Source organism: Lytechinus variegatus, chromosome 3 (genome assembly GCF_018143015.1).
Source record: "Lytechinus variegatus isolate NC3 chromosome 3, Lvar_3.0, whole genome shotgun sequence".
Taxonomy (NCBI): Eukaryota; Metazoa; Echinodermata; class Echinoidea; order Temnopleuroida; family Toxopneustidae; genus Lytechinus; species Lytechinus variegatus.
Genome location: NC_054742.1, coordinates 30980825 through 31003126, shown reverse-complemented (window position 1 = coordinate 31003126; position 22302 = coordinate 30980825). Strand labels below are relative to the sequence as shown.

The following is a 22302-nucleotide window of genomic DNA, read 5'->3' as shown; positions in this document are numbered from 1 at the left end:
AGTATTCACAGTTATGCTAAAACTGGTGAATGCAAGCTAAAAGACAATAATTTTCTAGGATTGATTTCATTTCGTTCTTTATATTTATCGAGGCTAAATTATTGTTGGTGGCGGCTTGGGGTTCACAAATCTGGGCCCTAGCTGTTGTACAAAGAGTTACGATTGATCCAATTAATCGTAACTCTATGGAAATCCATCAGTGTCATAATTTTTTTCTACGAAAAATTTGCACAATGTCCTTTTTATGCAAAGAGAAGCGCAGTGAATTTTCAAGAAATCAATGAATGCATGAATATACATCACAGCTATAAAATATTTTGAACAAACATGCATAATAGATGTTGACGTTGCTGCCCGTCCATAGTTGCGATTGATCGGATCAATCGTAACTCTTTGTACAACAGTCAGGGCCCAGGATTCCATGCAAATCGCCACTGCTTCAGAGCCCATGACCATGGCCCATGGACCAAAGCTGCAGGGTACAGGGAACAGTTTTGAAGTCGGGGGGGGGGGGGGGCTGACCATGATAAAATTACCGTTACATTGTCATTTTTACGTCTTCGTAAGGAAGGGGAGAGGGGGGGGGGTCGAAGCACTGAAATAGGGGTAAACATCGTTGGAGTAAACTAAACTAAACTAACTAAACGAGAATGGTATTTCTGTTTGAGTTCAGGCTGTACCCATCAAACACATTTGTCGGGGTTCTAGGCTGAAACAGGTTAAACACACAATCCTTTTAAACTCAAACATGAAAACGATGCCAGAACGGGAATCCTCATGCAGAATATCAATATTCACAGGATATCCAAATGATATTATGTTGTTTGTTCACTTGTGACGCCATTCTACTCCATGACGTCACTTTGCAATTAGTACATGTAGGCCTATGTGGCTGAAGGTTTCTCACCCAGCTCATGCAATGCCAATGGTTTCTTATTTTTGCAGCTGACGCCTTGCAATAAGTCTAACAATTGGGCCTTCTAAATATTCATATTCATATCTGAATGACACGCGCCTCAAAACCCAAGCTAACAACAACAACAACATAAAATGATATTTTCCTCCAATTTTACTTCCGCTAAAGCGCTAACTTCGGGCATTCGATCGCGATCGCCTCTGCACAGACTGCATTTTCTGTTGCGAGATCATCTCTAACCAAACTTGGTTCAGGTCTCTCGATAAATTTTGCCACAGTTCCCCATTGTTTTTCATCGATAGTTTCGAATCAGTCAAATTGAGAATTAAAAACAGCGGAGATAAAAGGCATGAAAGGGGGAGACTTCGTTCCATTTCGATGCATTCAAACGTTGCTTCCGTAGCTTGAATTTGAACGCTGTGTACGGCACTTTGGAGGACTGTACGCCGCTACTTCTGGCGTTCTCTTCATTACCTTCGCTGTCGAGGGCCTCGGCCCAACGTTTGTTTTGCTGGGATACTCGCGAGCTCCAGTACTGTCTCATTTCATGATGGGCAGGGTGATTTAATTGTGATCATCAGCAGCGTGGTAAGTAACGTAAATGGAGTAGTTTAGATGGTTTTTCATGGGTTGATTTAAAAGTTAACAAGTTTGCCTGTACTTTAAAAGGCAGTAAAAGTAGCCTGGGGCGTTTTGGGGAGTGAAAGTCATATACTGTACGTATGGTCACTCCCCAATAACGCCTGGTACTCCTTCCTATATTTCCCCACATACAGGTACAAAACCAGAAACTTTCGCCCCCGAGAATTCTACTTTCCCTCTAAAAGATCTAGCCCTTAAACATGTACATGGGGTCCAACTTCATTTTCAACATTTCTGTGATATTGATTTCATTTTTAAAGAAGAATTCATTAAAAAAACGAGAGATTTGTTATGAAAAGATGGGAAGAGCTTACATGTACGTCCGTGTTTGAGTCGCCATCTTGATTTCTTTGTCTTCCGCTTGGCGACAGCATGAAAATCGCGCGATTTGCGTGCTGTCGTCCAAGCGGAAGACAAAGAAAGGTGTCTCTAAAAGGACACCATGTTCTAAATAAGGGAAATAATGAAAATTTAGATTTTTTCCTGTTTGTGATGTGAATCTTTTTTTTTACCTCATAAAGTAAGCTCCATACATCAGTTCTACAATCAGTAATAAATAAAACATTATTGATCTCCATTTATTGAAATATATGATTTTATTGAAAGTCGTTATTCCGAAATGAAAGGTTCAGGTGACAATGAAGACTAAATATTTTCCGAAACTATTGATATCAAACAATGTCGCGGACTTGGAAGACAAAATTGCCTTCGTGAAATGGAAAGCACTGATTTGTCGCCAATTTTCCTATCTCGGAAGAATGGTCCTAGGACGTTCCTACGTACCGCTCATCTCGTCATGCAACAGGCCCCTGGTTTACAAACAAAGTGTACTGTCTGAAGTCGTGTCGAGGTCCCCGGAGCAAGGATTCTGGTAGAAAGCACTCATTCAATGAACAAGTTTATGTCATGATCTACCTCAAGTGATGTTCATGTAGGCTCCACTTAACTACTGCTATACTATGCTACACCTACCCGAACATCAAGATGGTGAACTCGCTCTGATAATCTGAGTGACAAAGGTGGGATATTATGGGGGAAAATAAGAAACTCGTGCAACACGCAATAACACAACCTTTAAAAACAATTAAAACTGATATTCTTATTTCCACACTTCTATCAGGCTCAAAATTGGTGATTTATAATAGCCAGTAACTTCCTCACTAATTCACTGCCGATTCCAAAACATCGCAAACGCAAATTGCGCATGTGATAGAATCGGCAGTGAATTGAAGTTATTAGTTAGAGGGTCTACACCTAATGTGTATAAAGGTATAAAAATTTAAGACAAAAAATAAGAAAAATGAGAGGTTTCTTTAATACCAAACTGATCTTGTGTATCCATTCGTAAACACTGCAAATACATTAGGCTTGACCCTTTAACCACTTCGTTGTAACATACATGTACATGTAGCTTCCATGAGCAATGTTGCGAAATGCCGTTCTGAAGAACAATTTATACCCGTAGATAAAAATGATTATTTAATAACAAATAATATAATTTAGAGTTTTTTTTATACCTTGATACATGTACAAATTACGTGTACATGTATAAAGGTTTGTAATTTAATAATATTTTGGTTTAAAATACAATCGGCAGTTGCAAAGTTTAATATGAAGGGAAATCCCTTCTTGTATACAGAGTTTGCTAGGTATAGTCCCATGATGCGTGTGTAGTAGGCTCTGTGATAAAATGACAATATCAAAATCATAAAAAATATTATCACAGAGTCTTCTAGGCTAGGTCTGTATGCAAGTGAGGGACTGATGACATCACTCATTCACTTTTGCTTTTGTAAAATGTGATATATTCTAATTTTCTCCTCATTGTCATGTGAAAGAAGGTTTTATCCCTCCCTGATCATGTGGAATTGCCATTGTTTCAACACTGTGGTTCAGTCAAGTTACTCCTTATTGTTAACTCTGTAAAACTTGAAATATTGTATCATTCAACCAATAAAAAACAAAAGAAATAGTGAGGGAAATCATTGACCCTCTCATTTGTATGTCACTAAATTGTGTACATAACTGTTTTATGCTTGTTTGATTTTATTATATTGATTCAAATCAACTTTTTTCTATGGTGGAATTGACCTTTAAGTAGAGTCTAAATGGAATCTGTTTGATTATCACGGAAACTCTGTAGAGACGCAATCACACACATTCATTTATAATCATACTAAAATCTTCGATTCAGCAATTTCACGCTAGACCCTTGCACAAAGTGTTTCATGTCCGATTACAGTGATTCATCAGTCTCTCACTCTCACTCAGCAAGGTGTTTTGGGTTCATATATATATGCACAGGCAAAATACATTTTTAATGCCTTGTCTGAGCTGGCTGAGCCATGAATAATGACCATAAAGATTCAAACTGAAAAAGAAATTGATATTTTATTTTAATGTACTGGTGAGAATTTTCTTTTAAAGTCATTTAACTGAACTTCACCATATAACATTTACATGGAGATAAGCAGTTGCATTCCATCAAATTTATTAAGAAAGGCAAAGAGCAATAGCAAAGTTGTTAAGAATGATTATTTGTTCAAAAGGGAAGAGAAATCAAAGTTCATGTATCCATGTCAGCCACCCATGATAATGGGGGATAATCTCTCCTATTGATACCCCCCCCTAGGTCAGTCACACTTGACAATAGGGATAATCTCTCCTATTGATACCCCTCCCCTAGGTCAGTCACCATTGACAATGGGGGATAATCTTTCCTATTGATACCCCTCCCCTAGGTCAGTCACACTTGACAATGGGGATAATCTCCTATTGATACCCGTTCCCTAGGTCAGTCACCCTTGACAATGGGGGATAATCTCTCTACTGATTCCCCTCCCCCTAGGTTAGTCACCCTTGACAATGGGGATGATCTCTCCTATTGATACCCCTCCCCCTAGGTTAGTCACCCTTGACAATGGGGGATGATCTCTTCTATTGATGCCCCTTCTGTAGGTTTAATACCCTTGGTAATTGGGGATAATCTTTCCTATTGATACCCCTCCTCTAGGTCAGTCACCCTTGATGATAGGGGATAGTCTCTCCTATTGATACCCCTCCCCTAGGTCAGTCACCCTTGACGACTGGGGATAGTCTCTCCTATTGATACCCCTCCTGTAGGTCAATCACCCTTGAAAATGGGGGATAATCTCTCCTATTGATACCCCTCCCCTATGTCAGTCACCCTTGACAATTGGGATGATCTCTCCTATTGATACCCCTCCCCTAGGTCAGTCACCCTTGACAATTGGGGATAATCTCTCCTATTGATACCCCTCCCCTAGGTCAGTCACACTTGACAATTGGGATCATCTCTCCTATTGATACCCCTCCCCTAGGTCAGTCACACTTGACAATGGGGGATAATCTCTCCTTTTGATACCCCTCCCCTAGGTCAATTACCCTTGACAATGGGGGATAATCTCTCCTATTGATACCCCTCCCCTAGGTCAGTCACCCTTGACAATGGGGGATAATCTCTCTATTGATACCCCTCCCCCTAGGTTAGTCACCCTTGACAATGGGGGATAATCTCTCCTATTGATACCCCTCCCCTACATGTAGGTCAGTTATCCTTGACAATGGGGGATAATCTCTCCTATTGATATCCCTCCCCTAGGTCAGTCACCCTTGACAATAGGGATATCTCTCCTATTGATATCCCTCCCCTAGGTCAGTCACCCTTGACAATAGGGATAATCTCTCCTCCCATAGGTTAGTCAACCTTGACAATGGGGGATAATCTCTCCTTTTGATACCCCTCCCCTAAGTCAGTCACCCTTGACAATTGGGATCATCTCTCCTATTGATACCCCTCCCCTAGGTCAGTCACACTTGACAATGGGGGATAATCTCTCCTTTTGATACCCCTCCCCTAGGTCAGTCACCCTTGACAATGGGGGATAATCTCTTCTATTGATACCCCTCCCCCTAGGTTAGTCACCCTTGACAATGGGGGATAATCTCTCCTATTGATACCCCTCCCCTAGGTTAGTCACCCTTGACAATGGGGGATAATCTCTCCTATTGATATCCCTCCCCCTACGTCAGTCACCCTTGAAAATGGGGGATAATCTCTCCTATTGATACCCCTCCCCTAGGTCAGTTACCCTTGACAAAGGGGATAATCTCTCCTATTGATATTCTTCCCCTAGGTCAGTCACCCTTGATAATGGGGGGGGGGGAGTTATCTCTCCTATTGATACCACTCCCCTACATCAGTCACCCTGGCCCATATTTTCAATGCCCATTTTTTAAGTGAGAATGAAAGAGAAGATTTGTCACAGGGATGGATTCTTTTTTAATTTTGAAACATAAGTGAGATAAGTTCATTGAGTTATTTTCAATTAATGTACATTCTGCACAAGTTGGATATACATGAACCATTTGTACATACATGTAGTTTCCAACTTTCCATGAAAATGGTATACCAAAACCAAATCCTGGATTAATTCCCTTTTTCAATTCAAAATTAAAGTAAAGTACTCCAGTAAACTGAAACTTATCGCATTGGTAAACACATGGTGTTTAGAGTTTTTGAATTAGCAAACAAAGGGAACAATTAGATGTTTGCAATGTACTTTACTATGTTGATAGCTACATTCCAGGGGTGCTTTTCATCAACAATTTTTGTCCAACAAGATGTCAGATATGGCAAATTTCCTTGATTCTTATTGGCTGAGAAGGTTGTTGCTATTGGCTGTTACTATGGTAATGGTCAGATAAAACAAGTCCTGTTGGATAAAACATCTGACAACTCCTTTTATGAAATGCTCCCCTGGATAATATTACATTAAAATGATATAAATAAATAAATTTCTTGATCTGTTGTAAAAAAATAATTGAAACATAGGACACTCTATACATGATTTTTATAGAATTTTGAAATTAATCTCCTGTGTGTGTGTATACTGTATGTTTAATTTGTTTTGGTTATAATTTCATTTATGACTTGATACCTGCCAGCTTTCAGGCAGTGAGGTGAAAAATGCTGAGCTCTTCTGCTTTAACAATATGAAATGTAGTTTTAATGTAAATTTCCATCTGTCAAAAAAACCACATCATATTGTGGCAACTGATGTAAGCAAAAAAAGACGAGAATATCTGTTTGTTAGATAGACTGTGACATTTGTCAACTTTCTATCGATTTGCTTGGAGCATAAGCTGGCAAACATGTTGTTATCCTCTCATCAGAAACTCACCATTCCTTGAGACATGTTGTTCACTGAAACCATATCCTGTTCAGAGATGCCTTTTCAGACAAGTCTAAAAACAGGAAGAAATGTATTCCTATTTCTTATTAAATTATCGTAAATTTTGGAACATGCTGTTAAAGTACACACCCGAAGAATCAAAAGTATTTTATAATGACTTTTTGTGGTCATCATTGTAAAGGGGATGTATTACTAATCAGATATACAGTGCGTCCCAGAAAAAACGAAACCGAGATTTAGCGATCATTTATCATTACTTAATCATAAATAAAATAGACAAATGACCTACCAATGTAAAGCTTAGAATCTCCTCTTTCATCTGATATTACTTAGATCATTTTTCATTCACGCATGAGTGAGTAAATACAATTTGAAGGAAGGATATCAAAAACTCATTTGGCGGGGGGTATCTGGGTTTCAAAAAGAAAACCACATTTTTGAAAATTTCAATATCTCCTCTTTAATTTGATACCTAAATTACAGAAAATGGTCAAGAAATAACAAAGTTCTGGTCATTTGAAATAAGGCTTGAATTTCAATAATTTCATAAACTGAAGAGGTTCTCCAGGCTGGCTTTCAAACTCACTTGACACTCCGTTTTGTTGACGATCAGCCATGCATTAAATCTTTTGTTCACCATGCGAAAGCTTCTGTAGGAAACCGGTGAAAACTCGTTTATCTCATGAAATTATGGAAATACAAGCCTTATTTCAAATGACCAGAACTTTTTTATTTCTTGACCATTTTCTTTAATTGAGACACCAAATTAAAGAGCAGATATTGAACTTTTCAGAAATGTGGTTTTCTCTTTGAAACCCAGATACCCCCCGCCAAATGAGTTTTTGGTATCCTTTCTTCAAATTGTTTTTACTCACTCATGCGTGAATAAGAAATAACCTAAGTAATATCAGATGAAAGAGGAGATTCTAAGCTTTAAATTGGTAGGTCATTTGTCTATTCTATTTATGATTAAGTTATGATAAATGATCGCTAAATCTCGGTTTCGTTTATTCTGGGACGCACTGTATAACTTCACTTTTTTAATAGTGATTAGAGTTTGCAGAAATCAGCTCTCAAAAATGACTTATTTTCATGGCATGTCCGTCCTCTGGTTAGCTCCAGCTGAGTGACGTCACACGAAGAGCAGTGAGCAGCTGAGCTGACAGCAGACCATTGAAGACGATCTTTCCAATCAGCGTTTTTTGCTCTTAGAATTGTTTATTCCTCTCAAGATTGGTCTTATTACATAGATAAAAGTTTGAGTTTTCTGAACAGTAAATGAAATGCACATTTAACATATTTTGGTAACCGATATTTAGCTTAGAAAAATTTATTTGTTTTCAAGAAATATACGTGAATAAACAAAGCATATTTTCACTTAGAAATCACGCGTGCACCACATCGATATTATTACCAATATAAAGCATAGACATTCTTCTTCACGACTGAACAAAAATTATGAAATTTAATTATGAGCAAGTTCAGGAACCACAAAAAAACACGGCAATATCCATCGCAAAATGATTGGAATTGCAGTTTGATTGCCGAAGCATTGCGAGGCAACAGCAGCGAACGCACTTTGTTTGATATTATAATGAAACCGGAGGGGGAAGAGATATGGTCTATGGACAAATCTGTAAGCACGTTGATTTTTTATGAGTGCAGGGATCCTGGTTCGAACCTCTTGATTTTTTTTTTTTTGGTTCCATTCAGGATTTTTTTAAAAATTGTATTCCTTCCCCGTTCCTACCAGCTCTTTTTCTCTTTTTATTTTCATGTGAGATTCTATTCAGTCCTGTATTTATTAGATCTTACTTCTTAATTGCTGCCTTTGATTTTCAAGTTCTTGATTACATGTAGATTCTTATTTGGGCAGGGACTCACTCACTCACTGACTGGAGTCGAGCAACACAACGACGACTGCAGTGGACAAAATCGGTCTTTACAGTTCACAAGTCAATAAAAACAGGCAAAGGAACACAGTTCTGATTCACTTTTGGTCTGAAGTTGTCGAAAACAGAAATTGAATATCACATTACATGAAGAAAACAGTAAATTCAGAAGATAACGAACAGGTCAGTAAGGTGATTCAGTGCATGATCCACAGAGAGATGATGAGCTCGTCGATTGTGTGACGTCATTATTCTCGTCTGTTTTCGGCTGCGTGATTGTCAGTCTGGGGGGCCGAGAAGGGTGTCTAATAATTTCATTTCTTGCATTTCCACGACATCTATAAGCAGGGCTCCACACTAACCCATTTTTTCTACTGGTCCAACCTATTCATGTCGGACCAGTAGATACCCAGTTTTTCAAATTTTTACTGGTCCGAAACTAAAATCTACTGGTCCCCAAATATAAAGAAAACATTAAGAAAAGGCGCACTTCTAGCCTTTCGTTACCCCCCCCCCCAAAAAAAAAAATGAAGGAAAATGAAGGACCAAAAGAAAGCAAGACAGAAACGAAGAAAGAGAGAAACGAAGAAAGAGAGAAACGAAGAAAGAAAGAAAGAAAGGAAGGAAGGAAGGAAGGAAGGAAGGATGGGAGGGAGGGAGGGAGGGAGGGAGGGAGGAAGGAAGGAAGGAAGGAAGGAAAAGAACGAAAGAATAAAAGAAAGGAAGAAAAAAAATGAAAGAAAGGATAGATGTGAAGGAAGAAAAAAGTAAGAACTAAAGAAGGAAAGGAAGGAATAAAGAAGGAACAAATATAAGAAAGAAAGAAAGAAAGAAAAGAAATTAAGGAAGGAAATGAAGCAAGCAATACAGAAAGAAAGAACAAATCCAGAAATTAGTAAAGGAAGGAAGGAATTAAGGAAGAAATGAAGGAAAGGTAAAATGATAGATAGAAGGAAAGAAATAAATAAAGGAAGGGAAGGAAAGAAGCAAGCAATTATAAAAAAAAGAATAGGTGAAAGGAAGAAAAAAAAGAAAGACCGAGAGACAAAGAAAGGAAGGAATGAAAGAATAAAGGAGAGAAAGGAAGCAAGCAGTCAAAAAAAATAAAGGAAACGTAAAATGATATAATTAATAAAAAAAGGAAATAAAAAAAAGGGAAAAAGGAAAGAACAAGACAGATAGAAGAAAGGAAGGAACGAATGTAAGAAAGAAAGGGCTGAGAAAAGAAATAAAAAAAAGAAAGGGTAAATAAATGATGGATGGAAGAAACAAAAAAAGTAACAAAGAATGAAGAAAGGGGTAAAAAGAAGGAAGGAAGGAAAGAAAGGAAGAGAAGAGATGAATATAGGATGGATGGACTCAAAAACTAAAGAAAGAAAATATCAGAAAGAAAGAGAGAGAAAATATTTTATAAAAGGATAGAAAGAAAAGTGAATGAAAGAAAACAAGGGAAATTAAAAAAGAAAGACAGTAACAAAAAAATTCAAGGGAAGAAACAAAGAAAGATTAAGAAAGAAAGAAAGATAGGAAGAAAGCTAAAACTATTATAAATAATTTATCAGTTTCTTTTTGGCTCATTTAAAATAGCTACGAAAGAAAGTCAGATAGGCCTACCATTAGTGTATCAACACACACATAAATGCATATGTGGGGCTATTATGTATTCAGACGATATCACCCGAAACCCGATCTGTTTGAACCAAAACAGAAGTGAAAATTTCTCCTTTTACTGCTTACAAATGACAGAGTTGCTCCAATTTTTAGGAAATATGGACATTATAAGAGCCTTTCATGAGTATGAACATTGAATTTTGAAGGTTATGTGAGAGATTTCTGCCAGAGTTTAGCCAGGCTTCGTTCGTGCAGCCAGTGGAGAATTTACCATGTGGTTTGTGTGGCAGACTACATGTACACTGTATGCATGCTGTATAGTACTCTAGTAACACTTACGTGCGATTCATTCTGTGTGTATTCTGTGTGTGAATGGCAGAATTTAACGGGGGAAATGGTTTGCTGTGAATTTGACCATTTCTGGAAAAGTTTTTGGCCCAACAATGGTTTTTATTACTGGTCATGTCGGACCCTTAAATCTTGCTATTTTTGGAAAAATTACTGGCCCGACAATGAAATTTTTTACTGGTCATGTCAGACCAGTAAATCTTCCAATTTCTGAAAATCTACTGGCCCGACAGCGATTTTTACCGGTCTGGGACCGTCGGACCGCCGCTAGTTTCGAGCCCTGCTATAAGACTTTTTAGTGACATATTTGTGTATAAAAAGACAATAACTTTCCATCCATATATAATTTGTCTATAATCATCAGTTTCGTGAATTTTCTTTGTGTGTGTACTTTAAAGGATAGTATTGACAGCAAGATGATGATGAAAATACATGTTGCGTCACTTGCCCTCAAATAGTCTGACCATTATTAAAAATTAAAATTTTGGTGATTCCCCATAAGTGTATGAATTATGTGAATTGAAGTGCCCTCAAATGGTTCAGATAATAAGGATGTGAAATATAATTGTGTTTCATTGGATAAATTTGCTGGCAATTTTTTTTTTGCATCGGATGCCAAATCAAAATATATCTGCAATTTTGTGTCTTAATATCAATCCCCTTATAAATCCTATAAATTCACTTATAATTCAAAAGCGCCCAATGATTACCTTGGTCGCTTTGTTCCCTTGCGTTTGATTTTTTTAAAAAAGTTCTTGAGTCCTGCCCCCCCCCCCCCAGCAAAAAATTCTGCATAATGGCAATTCCACAGGTTGGTGGACATGAGCTTAAAAATTCAAATTCAATATTTTCTTGAATTTTTTAATAATTTAAGTCCTTCATGCATGATAGTTTCAGGAACAAGAAATAAAAAGTTTATTTTCATAAGTATACTTTGGAAAAAATGGTCAAAAATTGTGTCTTCCATTCTGTACCAAAATACAAGAAAAATAGTGAAAAATGAAATATGCCTTATTACCATTTTGTTATTACGACAACGTACCACTTTATATTTTTCTGAAGTTAAGAAGAGTCAAATTACCTAAAATACACAATAGCTTTTCAAGTAAATTTGTAGTACTCATTCAAAGATGAATATTGCAACCTGCTCAGGTGATGTAACCGAAAAAAATGACTTTGTTTTCAGAGAGAAAAATTCTTCACAGTTAATTGGTGGGATTTTGAATTCTCTTCTTTCAAACAATCTTTGACACAGTGATGACTATCAAAATCATTAAAAAGTACAATTTTTCATGTAATGTGAGTAGCCGGTAAAAATTATGCAGGTAGGTAACATTTTCTGTGGGATGTCAAGTTTTAAGTCTCATGGTGAGTTGTAAAGTTGTAAAAGCAAAATGAGGGTACACCTCTTTGATGTGACTTTTTGTTCATCAAAATATCAGTGGTCATACAATCACACAAAAAATTGAATATTAGTAGAAGTATTCAAAATGCGAGAGTGCATTAGTAAGACTTGGTTTCGATTAACCACACTTTAAAGAGTGTTTGAACAACACATTGAATGTCCTTACCTGTAACCCTATCTAGGCTGGGGTATTTTGGGAGTTAATATGGCCGGGGGGGGGCCTCCCAGGCCCCCTCAGGCCCCCTTGAGATCTCGGCCATTGGCGGCACGATCACGTTGGAAATTTGCACGCAGGTTGTCTTGGACATAATCTACAATACTATACAGTAATTTATTTCATGCAAATTGGTATTATGCGATTATGCTAATTTATGCATAATTAGTAGGCAAAATCATACTTTTCCCTCTTACTCCCTAATAATGCTCCGATTTGTTCCAATTTTTGGTATAAAATCTCTTTTTGATGTTCCTAGCAATGAATTTTACATACATTATTGAATTTTTAATGACATTTGTGTTGTTAACCATACATGGGCAAAATGTAACATGAGTAACCATATTATCTGCACCCCAAGTAAAAACCATTTGTTCTTTATTTTTTAAATTATGTACAAAGTTTGTCTCCCTAATGTACTTCTTTGAAATGGATATAATCAACTTTCATAAAAGCCTTGTATGAGGAGACTTTTCATTTTACGCATGTCCAAATCATGTAACGTGAGTAACCGACACATTTTAAAGATTTGCCAGGAGCATAAACTTGGGAAATTTTATTAAATAAAATTTCCCAAGTTTTGTTTTTATACAAAGGATAGTCAGACTGTGTACTACATTTATGTTGTGATAGGGAGATGTTTAGTTCCTATCAATAATAATGGAGTTACAGCTCCAAGTATGAGTCAAGGTGTCTCCAAATGTAACGTGAGTAACCGTGGAATAGCCCATAAGACCATGGTCACATACATGTACAACATACATCCCTCTGTGAAGGCTGAGGCTCTCACACACTTTCACACACTCCCTGCATAGATGTGATGGTTGCTTGAATAGATATCTCATTGGTTTTACATATGACTTATCAAATAGTGTCATCGCACATAACTTCTGACTGTGGATTTAATATAGCTCATCATGGAGTAAAAACAAGTGCACATATCCATGATCTTAAATAAACTTTGTATGTATGGACCTGTTGACTGTTTCATCTTGTGTTCTTTTCTCATGAGATTGGTCTCAGGGATGAAAGAAAGAAGTACAAATATATACAGGCCTGCACCGCAAACTGAGATCACTTTTACATTGAAAGTGACGCAAAATGTACCTATATGTATTTGTGAATATTCTGTGCATCATCACAGAAATGCTTTATAATATGTAGCCAATGCAGATCTTGCGGATCTATTGCAATTGATGTTTTATTCATTCATTGGTAAGATTGATGTTTACTTGCCTTATAAATGTACACTGTATAAGATTGAAAGACCTTTCCTGGATTACTCATCTACAGGTATGTGCATTTACTACCAACATATGAAATGTGTTGGTTTGACACCCCTCCCTTTCATATTTTCATTGATATTTACCCTTGAAGAGCATTGCCATTGGGTAAACCAAAATCCATTTAGAGCAGATGCTTCTTTTAAAGTGGCGTCAGACATTGATGTGGAAGAATCTTACAGTGATTGATGTTAATTTGTTCTCAGCCATTCAACTTGAGCGGCTTTCAAGTGGAGTTCGAGGAAAGAAAATTGCCTCGATTTGCGGCCATTGGTACAAACATGAGAGTCCTAGAGCTACGCAATTTTTCAATTGAAGTGCCCAAACAAGCAGTGGGTATTGACAGGGATAGGTTTGGGGGATTCAGAGCTACATGTTCATGTAGTCTTCCTACCAGGAAATAAACTCTATTTTCATTTTTACATACTGTATTTTTTTAGAACAATGAATGATGCTAATGAATGCATATTTTTTCGCAGCTACCAGGGAGATTCAATTAAGTCTTACTGTATGTACATGTAGGCTACATGAAGTTTAGACAGCCCACTAAAACTTTACATTTCCTAGCAAATTTTATACTGACATGACATCTTTGTAATACAGTGTTGATTTTGTGATTCTGTTATTTCTTAATCATATTTTTTTATCTATTCATTCGATAGAGAAGTCAATCAATTAATCAATGAATGATTGTATTAAAAATTCATTTGATGTTGTTGATATGATTTTTTTTTTCATGGGGGAGGGATCTATTACATAGACACATTGTACTGCAACTAAATTGTTCACTGACCACTTCATAACAAATCTTTTAAATCTCATTTGAATTAATAATAGGTAGAAAATTATGGTAACCTTTTATGAATTCCTACATGTAATGTGTTTTCATGGTTGAAAATGGCAATATTGAAGAATTCTTTGCATGGTTAATACACTATGAACATCCAGATCTCCACAAGCATTTGGGCAATTCCATAAATATGTACATCCGACCCCCTGTATCGACCTTCATGAAATGTTCTGTCTCTGATTTCATGTTCTTTTGACAGTCTGTAGGCCTAATGTTCTCAAAGGACCATGACTTGGTCACTGTATAAAGTGAAGTAAGATTTAAGAAAAATGGAGGTTGGACGTACTAAAAGGTTTATCAATTTACTGAATTGCCAATTTCTGAATTGTATGGTAGGATTGCAGATTGTAGGCCTTACCGCCTGCATGTAGCTACATGTTTAGGGCACACATGAGTAATTCATCCATGCCCAACATTTGATTTAAATATTTCACAAAAAAATAGACTGAATGTTTTTATATTTAAATAAATCAAAAAAAATTATACTTTCATACTCTTTCATGATTTGGGCCATTGGTGGAGAAGCTGGACTGTATTGTCGTATTTTGTTTGATTTATTGTTATCGCCAATACAGCTCTTGTGTTTCTCGCCGTGTCACTCATCCAAATTATGTTTAGTCTTGTTTCAGGCCATTTAACTATTGTTTTAGCTGGAAAGGTACCTGATTAATGTACCTAGTGTTGTTGTATTGTTCATTATGATTAATGCTTGTGTATATACATCTAAATAAAAATCTATAGCGGGATGAATTTTTGATGAGCTGTTATTTAACACATTAGTGAATGGGAGCGTGAAGTACTCTTGTGTGTCCTGTATGGTATTTGTTACGAAACAAGTCTTGGAGTGATTGGTTCATGGAAATAAAGCTATTTTCTCCAAACGTATTCATACCAATTGAATTTGTATGTTAATGTGTAACAGTAGGATATTTGTCAGCAGGAAAAAGAAAATTTTCTTTCTTGGGTTTACTTTTCTATTTCTGTTTATGGCATGGAGGCTATTTGTTTGCTCATTACTTTTCGTAATTTTTTCTCCACTATTCCTGAGTTTATCTGTGGTGACTTCATAAATGTTTTTTTTTTGTGTTGGAGAAAAAATTTGATAAGTCTTTTGATAAAGCACTATCATTTATATTTCAAATTAAAGTTGAATAAATGCCAATCCTGGGATTCAATGTATATGTATATTGATGCATGAAAGTCCAGAACAAACACAGTCACGTTTGTGCATAATAAAGAAGATGAAAGCTAATAATGTTCAAACTTGAACAATATTGTGTACATTCATATATTTGATAACGTTTGTAAAATCCAGGATCTTCAATTGTGCAAGTTATCAAGATCACCCTATGCAGAATCAGGATGTTAAACACGACTTTCTAGCAATACCATTTCTATGCAATCCTTGGGACATCAGCTTTAATCCTCATCACTGTTTGATCCCGGGCTTAAAACACTCATTGCTAGTCTGATAGCCACTTGCATCAAATTCAAATATAACTGCTCAGAATTAGGAAAGCATGATCACTACAGGGATCCCTAATACCACTTCAAACACTCATTCATGTTTTATTCATCTGTAGGCAAGGCAAACGGAAGAGCAATATTTTCACTGAGCCTCTGAGCCAGAGGCAGCTTCATGACAGTACATGTAGGTTCTGAGCTGCCTGATATCTCAAATCATTTCTGTAATTGTACATGTATGAAAAAAAACAATACTTTTCAGTACTTTCATCAATACAGAACATTAAAAGATACCCAACTTTAACCTGGATGTGACTGTTCATCCCATCCCTTTCTCACGGATATATATATATACATGTATATATATCGTCGCACACACCACGAACCGTCCTCTCTGCGCACTTCGATGCGAAAGTTACTTTTGCAGAAAACGCATTTAAAGAAAAGTTTTTTAAAACCAGCAATAAGTGCACCTACAAGGAGAGTAAATTATTTTCCAGTATCTTCGTTAAAAAGTTCAGGTTCCAAAGTTTCATCTCGTATCTTTATATTTTCTTGAAGTTCATTATTTACGCCACAGTGGGCAACGTAACAGAGAGGACGGTTCGTGGAAAAGACACAGTGCACTTAACTTTCGCATCGAAGTGCGCAGAGAGGACGGTTCGTGGTGCGTGCGACAATATTTTTAACAATCTATATGTAGCTCAAATTACATATGAAGTTCTAAATATGGAACCGTTTGCGACCAGTTTCAGGGCTTTTGAACAGACCATCCTACTCAATGCATTCTACTGTTTGATTGACAAGACCAAAGAGGGGTTTGACTCAAGAATGATGAGTTACGACGTATTGTGTCCTACCCCTCCCCCCTTAGATCTGCCCAGGTATTCTCCATGTGAGGCTTTTGTCACCAGGGAAGGTGCTGTGATTGTACATGTTTTACAATAAAGAAAAGTATATTTTTGGGAGTCCAAGGGGGTGGGAGTTTTTAACCCTAAAACCCCAACCTCCTAGATTGGACAAAAAATTGTAGAATTACTGAAGGGTAGGAAAATTTACAAGTACATCTAAGAGAATACGGTGAAGGGGGGGGGTATATGTACATCTTATGCTTCTTTCAACAGAAGCAAAGGGTGGTGTCTCAGATTTTTCTTGACGTCATCAGTGCTTTAATCACACTTCTGATCAATAGAGTATGCACATGAGGGAGATTAATATACACCACAATTGGTATTAGATGGAGCAACTGATGTCGAGGTACTCATTTCACGACAGAGTGGAGAAAGCTTGCCACATGATCCTTAATACTAAATAATAGCATTTTGCTGAAATTGCAGTAAAATAAGAAAAAGGCTCTGTGAACCATTTCTATCTCGAAGTGTTTCATTTTATTTGACTATTTCACCATATCGAATAGGTCACTTGACTTTCCCATCAGTGCACTTATCACAAACACGTTTTACAGAAGACATGGTACATTATGTGAGAGACGACAGTAGTACATTCTGATAAAAATACCAAGGTTCGGAATTCAATTTCCAGCATATGGGCAAATTTCATCATAAAGTTCAGTTTTTCTTTTGTTCTTAATTTTATGTATAATGTTTATGCATACATACATGTCAGCATGAAGAATTTTGAAAAATCAATGTAAAACTCAAGTTCCATAGAAAATTGTGAATTTATTTAGGATTCAGCAACCTTGTGTGAGAAAAGAATCATTTAGTTGCATTTTCGGTGTTCTAATGTTTCTTTAATTGAATTTGAATAACAGGGGATGCAAATTGAAACAAAAGTTTCAGCACAAACTATTTTTGTCAGGTCCCATTTTTTGTGCTTTATTACATGTGAGATGGATCCTCTTCAAATTAGGTTTTGATTTAAACATACATACATGTATCACTCATTTTAATTGTATCAAATAAAAAAAGCATTTCAAATGTATTTGATGATGGGGATATTGGGATAGCTTCATGTATCCTTGAAAATTTTGTTTCTTTTCTTATGGTACACAATGTATTCACAATCATCTGTATGATTGTATACACTAACATTAACAAAAATATTTAATTTGTTCTATATTGCAGTAAACATATTTTGCCAATTTAATTTTGTTGTCCTGCTAAATAGTGCTAATGCCTTATAAAATAAATTCCCTTGTGTTGTCCTACGAATGCCAATATACCAGTCTTGAGTCATACCGGCCAGACGCTAGTTGACCGACCAGTTTGACTCTTCCAAGTTCTATACTACGGTCCACTTTAATATTACAGGTAATGAGATTGTGATTAAATGGGAGGTATACATGTACTGTGCTGTACTTAGATTAATACATAGGGAAAATATGCAACAGGTGTCCTGATAATATTCACTGTTGCTCTTAATTGAGAATGTCGCATAATGGTTTAATCCTGGAACTAATCATTTTCAAACCGATACTGTATGTCTTTAATACTAGCTGGCAATTACAAGGTTATGCATAGTACATGTATGTGTTTGCTTGATTTCCATAAACGTGTGATTTATACATAAATGACAATTTTGCAATTAATAACATGTAAATCATACTGGGTACATAAAATGCACCTGACATGTGTAGTGCATAAGTGAGAGTTGAATATGCACAGATCATAATACACAGTAGATACATATGGATTTAGAATTCATCACTTGGAGGCTGTAACCCAAGGTGTAATTCATGAGAGATTTTACATTTTATGGTAAATCAATATCTGATGGTAATTTGCTTCACTAATGACATGACATGTTTGGTGATGAAAAAGAGTATGTTTTACCATTGTTGGTGTCTTTTGGCACAATCTTGGCAAGAATTACAGTATGAGCTCTGATGAATGACAAGTCTGCAGGCACAGACCCTGATTTAGACTTTGATCAACCAGTGGGTCTCTACACAATGACATATAAAACTTGCAGTATACAATGCTGTATAGGCTGCACATTCAGACCCTTAACATGAGTGAAGGGTTTACACAGCAGACTATGCATGTATGTACAACCCATATATGTACATGTACATCCATGTTTCGAACTCACCCATTTTCACTTCGAAACGTGCATAGTATGATTTATTCATTGAAATTGAAAACATGGTACTTAATTACGCAAAAAAGGAGAAATGTTTGGTTGTCTTCCTGCGGGCATTCTTTAAAAATATGGTTGGTCTGTCAGATTTTTAAAAACAAATGATATAGCAACATGTTATATTGAACAAAGAAATAAAGGAAACTTTTTTTTGAAAAAACAACAATATAAATATAAATGTCTAAATTCAGACTACGGAATGATTTCCCCCAATCCATTGATGATGTCTTCAATGATCTGCATACTGTATTACATTATTATTACAACCATATACACACATACAACCTACAACACAAGGACCTACATACATGTTTATGGACCTGATAAATCAATGAACCCCCCCTGCCTCCCATAAAAATTGAAAAAAAATTAGGCCTAAGTCATTATGTTTACTTTGAAAAACATTTAAACACTATTGATAATGGGCGTTAATGGTTAACCAGCGTGGGTTTTAAAAAAAAAATTGAAAAAAAAACCTTTGCCAAAAGTTGCTTGAATTTCACATTTTGCATCTTTGAATCCATAAAATGGCCATCTATTTTCCACATTTCCTTGAAATTGTTTTGATGTAGTCAGTGGCGGACCGTGACCCGAGGAGACAAAGCATTGGAGGGGCACTGTATTGTAAATGAACAATGCTGTGCCCCTCCAATGCTGTGCCTCCTCTGGGTCACGGTCTGCCACTGGATGTAGTTGGAAACTATCAGGAAAATTAAGAATATTCACCTTTGACTCTGAAATATCGTTTTCTCACGGTACGCTCGGTCAATACTAGTATTGCAGTTCCACATGTAGACTTTAAAGCTGTTGCAACAGTAACAGTCAACTCCATGAAAATCAACATGTGGGACTGCATTATTTACAGAGTGCACCTCAGTAGTTGCCAACTCTACTGCTCTTGGCGGTGGTATACTGTTTTCAGGCATTTTCACCACCTTACGCTTTATTCTCCTAGAAACTTCTGCTTAAAAACATTAGCTGAGTTGTATTTTCACCAGGTTTTACTTAAAATATGCTATACAGTGTTTACACTTATGCTCGGCCCCAAACTCTTTTCATCAAGTTAAATTTTGGATTGTGATATCGTTTATTTTTCTATTACTGTGCTTCTTGTTAACACCAGTTTGTAGGCATGCTGGGAGGTGCAGCGGGTGAACGGTTAATGTATAGTCGAGGGTGTTTAAATCATTTCATTTATAAAAATCTTTGTTTTTTTTGCATTCACTGAAAACAGAATTGTCAGCATGACCAATATATAGGTGCTTTGATGGAGCATTTTCACAAGTTGACATAGGACCACTGATGTCTGGCATCAGTTCTGAGAGGGATGGGGAGATATTGCATCATCTCTGAATATAAATGGGAGAGTGGGTGAGTGTGGGATGTGCAGAGATAGATGGCACGTAGCGCAAGCTGACAATTTTCTTGAAATAGTTTTAAAATACTGCAAGCATGAGCCAAAATTTAGTTTTTATGTGAGATGAAAATGGGGCATAATTATTGAAAGCACTTCAAGATGCATTCAATAGATTTCAAAATTTCCAATGTCTCTAGCTCCAAGACCCCCCCCCCCACACTCCCACGCAAAGTCTACTGCTTTTGCAGTCTTCTATGTTGGCAAGTATGGTACCATCATAAAATGATATTTCAGAGTCAAGTAAGAGGTAAATATTCCTCATTTTTTAGGGTAGTTTCCACCTAAATCAAAACAATTTCAAGGAAGTATGGAATATAGATGGTCATCTCATGAATACAAAGATCCAAAATGTGAAATTTCAGCAACTTTTGGGGAAAGTTTGAATTTTTTTTTGAAAATGGGTAGATGACAAAAAATTTGTTTGGTCTGTCGAGCTCAACCAAACAATTTTTGTTTTGCCCAATCAGAGTGGATCTTCTGATTTTGTGTATTTATTGATAAAGCAATGTTTTATCTCATTTCAGTGTTTTTACTCTTTCCCCTTCTCCGTCTCTTGTTCTGTCTCCCCCTCTTGTTCATTCTCTGTCATTTTCTTTCAGTATCCATCCTTTGACACTGCTCGTGATAATGTGATACAAATAGTGGTGGCGTGAAAAAGAGGAGTTTGTCCTGGGCCTGTCTGACAGCTTTCAAGTTTATTCAACTAATAGACTTAATGCATTTGAGAATTTTGGGTGCCCTGGGGTACATTTCCTTCTTAATCAAATTGATGGGTGCTGCCCCCGGGGGTTGCCATCCCATCCGCTATGTGACCGAATAGGGATAGAAGAACAAGACCATGTGTTGTTTTGCCAATTTAACAGCTTTTAAGCTCTCTTGCCAGTTGTTTTGTAGTGAGCATCCAGTGGATTGGAAAGAATAAGCAAAATGTTGGGGGAATTTCAGAAAGGGGGAGGAGGAAGTACTGAAAAAAGATTGGATTAGGAGAGATAGTTTTGGTTGGTCTACTTGGTGAATATATACCTGTACTTAGTGATGAACACCATATAGACTGTGTCTCTAAGTGTTGAGGGACCTTGAGCACATTGAGAGAAATGATGCAACAGTCATGGTTAAAGCTACGTTAACCTTCAGTAAAGGAATGGCAAGCCATCGTTATTCAAAAGTCTTTCAGTTCATTGCATACTCCCTATTGATTAAGCTGACTTGTCTGCTTTTATAACATAAAGTAGATTTGGTTTGTCGTAATGAAGACTGCATAGAATTGGGCTGTCGTAATGAAGACTGCTTATAACTAATTCAAATTTATGATTGATATTTAAGATTGATTGCAAATTGATTTCTTGTTTTGTTTTAATTCTTTGTCCTCATTAATGTAGTCTGCAGGTACGTACATGTAACCCAATTAATACAAGAAAAAATTTGGAGGTCTTGAGGCAAGTCTTGCATACATATCCTGTGCATGTCTGTTGTTTAAAAATGTCTATGTCATGGTTTGGAGAAGTTGCAGCAGACTACTGTAGCCTACATGTATTCTTATTTTGTTCCATTTGTTTGCAAATTGAGACCAATTTCAGTGTAATTAAACTACAAACCTGTGGATTTGAACAATGAGCTTGTTTATTTTTCTTACCAATAGATATATGTTACTGATGTGGCTGCTACATTTGCCTCTTTTTATTCTTGTTCACTAAGTTGATATCTTCAGATGATAACACCCTAATACATCACATGAATTCCGATATATGAAAATACCTATTTTTTTTAAAAGATTTGAATCAAGAGCTTCTCTTTGATGTCAAAGCAATTCAATAAGGGAAGTAAAATGTTTCTTTCATACAAATGAAAAAACATGTAATATTTAATATGGATCTTGCTGCCACAAAAGACACTTTTTTTATGAAATGAATTTTCACTAAATAATATAATTGACCAGGAGGAA

At 36.5% G+C, this 22302-nt stretch overlaps 1 long non-coding RNA gene across 1 annotated transcript in view; it reads left to right on the top strand.

The window, feature by feature from the left end:
- The first annotated feature begins 1077 nt into the window (after positions 1–1077).
- The window catches only part of LOC121410755, a 75860-nt gene continuing 54635 nt past the window's right edge, over positions 1078–22302 (top strand). Inside the window, exon 1 of the long non-coding RNA XR_005969371.1 lies at positions 1078–1504. This is a non-coding gene — a long non-coding RNA (uncharacterized LOC121410755). The remainder of the gene's footprint in view (positions 1505–22302) is intronic.